The 4,317-nt window shown below is 36.5% G+C and overlaps 1 long non-coding RNA gene across 1 annotated transcript; it reads left to right on the top strand.

Annotated features, from left to right (window-relative positions):
• The first annotated feature begins 2,189 nt into the window (after positions 1-2,189).
• Positions 2,190-3,611, top strand: LOC125263487. The gene is made up of 3 exons (XR_007183822.1): positions 2,190-2,285; positions 3,064-3,376; positions 3,552-3,611. It is a non-coding gene; the product is annotated as an uncharacterized LOC125263487 (long non-coding RNA).
• Positions 3,612-4,317: the final 706 nt, after the last annotated feature.

Here is a 4,317-nt window from a genome sequence, read left to right as displayed (position 1 = left end):
CTTTGTTCCCCCATATGTATCACAGTCAGCCAGAGATTCATCTCCTCATGGTCGCCATTCCAGAGTATCATCCCGTCATGGCCGCTATTCCAGAGTATCGTCCCGTCATGGCCACTATTCCAGAGTCTCGTCCTGTCATGGCCGCCATTCCAGAGTCGCGTCCTGTCATGGCCGCCGAGTCTGAGCCCTCAGCCAAAATGTCCGCCGCACCTGAGCCCCCAGCCAAGATGAAGTCCTCCTTCTTCCCTGAACTTTAAACATTGTTACTTTGGCACCAAAACCCAGGAGGAAGGAGGAGGCGGGAACAGGAAAATGCTCAACGTAACTTTAATCACCAAATAAACAATCAACAAAATGAAAGTAAAGCAGCAGCCCCTCACGGACAACTTCTGCATAAAAACATTATAAAACAAAAATATAAAGTCCAGTGTCTCCCTCTTGTGGGTCTCCCTTGGTAGAGGGAATTTAAAATGCATTAAAAGTCAAAAATAACAAGATGATACATAAAAGATATAAAATACATTAAAAATTAAATAAAAACGAGAAAAGGAATTAAAAGAATAAAAAGATAATACGTATAAAATAAAGTGCAAACAGTTCGGACATAGCACAGTGCTCAATCAGCAAATGCATAGATAAAAAGATGTGTTTTGAGTCTGGATTTGAATGTGGCTACTGTTGGAGCACACCTGATCTCTTCTGGAAGCTGGTTCAGACTCTCCTTGCTTTGAGTGAACCCTGGGTATTTCTAAATGACTTGATCCTGATGATCTGAGTGATCTGTTATAGGTTTATATTCTATGAGCATATCTGCAATGTATTGAGGTCCTACCTAGACCATTGAGTGATTTATAAACAAGTAACAGTACTTTAAAATCAATTCTAAATGCAACTGGAAGCCAGTGCAAGGACCTGAGGACAGCTGCAGCTGTCTAATGGTGTTTTTTGGAAGGCCAGTGAGGAGCCCATGATTTAAATTAGAAATGGCGCCATCTAGTGGGTATCTGAGAAACAGCAGGTAAAGCTGCATCACATTACTGAGCTCAACAGGAAACAGGCAGATGGCAGCACCTCAAGAATAGAAATGGGATGTCTGTGAACTAGAAGACGATGCAACAACTTGGGAGTGATCAGGTTCAGTCAAATGATACACCGTACACACCCGGTGAAGACAAAAGCAAGACATATACTCAAGCAATGTTCTGGCATCTCACGTTTGTTTGTTTGTTTGTTTGTTTTGCACAGTGGGTGGAAACTTCACAAAGTCCTTAATTTACAACAGATGAGAGTTTGCTAACAACACTTCTCATAATACTATAGTATTAAAGCATTTTACAATAAAATCTGTGGGGTGGGGGCAATTGTTTTGTTTTTGTTGTTTCTTTCCCTCTGTGTGAGAAACAGTTGATCATCTTGTTTGTTGTTGTTGTTGTTTTTGTAGATTAAAGAGTTTTAAAAAAAAAGCTGCACATGTAACAGGACAGGAAGAAGCCCTTCACCTACAAGTTAAACACATCTGCTCTGAATACCCATTCACACCTTTGTCCATCCAACAGATCACACCACGTCTCTGAAAATAGACCGCAGCTGCTTTCAGTTTGACTCAGAAGATGAAGCTCAGTGAAACTGGTACTGTGAGATGCCAGATGGTTTTAACACTGTATATTGGTTTTGCACAAACTATAATTGAATATTGAATAAAAATATACAACCATTTTAAAATTACAAGGGTTAGACTCTATTTTTCTATGACGTTACTCTGATATTCAGCTTTATTCTTCTAATTTTAGCCATTTAACAGTTTGAAAACTACCTTTCAAGTATGTTAACTGATAAAACCATTTTCCATCCATTAAAAAAACATAATCAGAATTCTCCTGGTTTCACAGACAAGACTTAAGATAGTTCCAGTCTAAAATGCATGTTTGAGCTGTTTTAACTGAAAGTAACTAGCCCTGACAGATTTTAAATATGTCATTGCCATTGTTTTGCCTCAAGATGTTTTTTTTGTTTTCCTAGGGTATGTTTATAAAAGCTACTTAAATGTCCTAATTGATCTGAGACCTAATCCTGGCTTAGTCCAAGCCCTGTCTGTAAAACCAGACCTGATGAACTATAACATTATGAAATATGTAAATAGGCATGCGAACTAGGAGGGTTAAAGTCTTGTCGTGGGAGGATTCACAGAGCTCAAGTGTTTTGGCGGACAGTGTTCATTAGATGGAACATTGAACGTTTAAAGACAATGTTCCACATGTTTGTTTTGTGCTGGTGGAGTCTGACTGGTAAGTTATAAAAAACATGTTTTTAATTTCTTTCCATTTTGGAGTAATAAAGCTGCTGCAATTGTTCAAATTAGATCATTTTTATCTGCTGCTGTATGTACCAGATTAATAATTAGATCTACTAACTTTGAGGGTCTCTGTTCATAATTTTAAATTTAAATGAAAGTAAAATTTTAAAAGTCATGGTAGATAATGGTCAATTCTACAGTGAATGTAAATGTTTCAGGTTATGCACTGCATGAAGACTCAGAAAGCCAAAACCAGTGAGCTGCTTTCAAATATTAGGACTTTTTTATCCTTTTAAAAAACAATTATATGTAATTGATTTACTTTTTTAATACTTCTTCAGTAATCATAAACAGCTACAAACGTCATGGAAATTCATTTGTCAAAATGCGCATGAACCCTGAGAGCATTAGAGAGTTTCAGAGAACCTGTTTCATCTACGGGCACAAATGTCCCATTTATTTAAAAAAACATTTTTTTTAAATATCCAGCATAATTAAACTTATCTTATCTAAATGTATCTTTTGTTTTCAGAATATAATGTAATTTTACACATTGATTTTGCTCCACTGATGATAAATTTAAAACAAAGACCAAATTATTGGTTTTCACACATCTGTCTGTTTATATATTTCAGCTTTCATCTTGTGTTGTGTCTCTGCTGCTGCTGTGAATGTTTTTCAGTTCATATGTACAAGACAAAACTACAGCTGATTTCAGGAATTGTAAACTAACGGGAGTCTTAATCTGTTTAAATGTTTCTGTTCTCCAGGTGTGTTTGGTGATTCAGTGTCAGTGATGGAGGGAGATTCTGTAACTTTACACACTGATGTTACTGAACTACACGAAGACGACGACATACTGTGGAAATTTGCCAGCTAAAGACATAGTTAAAATCAGCATTGAGAAACAAATCATCTCCATATCTAATTGTACTGATGAGAGATTCAGAGACAGACTGAAGCTGTACGATCAAACTGGATCTCTGACCATCACAAACATCACAACTGAACATGCTGGAGTTTATCTACTAGAGATAAGTGGAACAAAACTGACATCAAAAACATTCAATGTTTCTGTCTATGGTGAGTAGAGATGTCATTTGTCCTGTCCCTCACATTTTCCTATTTTATAAACTATTTCCATATTTAAGTTTTTGAAATTGTATAGTTTGGGATGACAGACCATAAACACTCACTCAACACAGTGAACTGAAAATAAGTTTATTAGATTCATCAGTATTTCTCTGATGTTTTTCAGCTCGTCTGTCTGTTCCTGTCATCAGCAGAAACTCTTCACAATGTTCTTCATCATCATCATCAAATTGTTCATTGGTGTGTTCAGCTGTGAATGTGGAGTCATGTGACTCTCTCCTGGTACAAAGGAAACAGTTTATTGTCCAGCATCAGTGTGTCTGATCTCAGCATCAGTCTCTCTCTACCTCTGGAGGTGGAATATCAGGATAAAAACACCTACAGCTGTGTGCTGAACAATCCCATCAGCAACCAGACTCAACATCTGGACATCACTCAACTCTGTCACACATGTGCAGGTACAACAGTGATGATATATGTGTGTGTGTGTTTATGTACACATTTACTTACATTATTGTCTCTCTTTATCATTACAATTCACTCTCTTTTACATCCTCCAGTCTCAGTGTCTGTGATAGTGTTGATCTCTGTTGGATCTCTGTTGATTGTTGCCACAGTCGGGATCTTCTTCATCTGTAGGAAACACAGAAAAACTGATAGAGAAGGCAAGTGTTACATACTGCTTTTAAGAAATAATATATCAAATAATACTAATAAATATTTTAATTGTTTACATATAAGTATGCAAGTATATAAAACAAACTAAATGTGCAGTTATTTTGTTTCACAATTTCTGAACACGGCTCTTTATTAAAAACTGATTCTGCATTTCTCAGACTGCATCAAAACACACTGGAAATACAAACAAATAAATGAATGCAAATCTACATTATTTCAATAATAAAACAACTTTTGTGTAAAGATGCAGCACT

Source organism: Megalobrama amblycephala, linkage group LG2 (assembly GCF_018812025.1).
Source record: "Megalobrama amblycephala isolate DHTTF-2021 linkage group LG2, ASM1881202v1, whole genome shotgun sequence".
In the NCBI taxonomy this organism is placed as follows: Eukaryota; Metazoa; Chordata; class Actinopteri; order Cypriniformes; family Xenocyprididae; genus Megalobrama; species Megalobrama amblycephala.
Note: the sequence above shows the minus strand (reverse complement) of the source record. Positions and strands in the feature narration are given on the sequence as shown.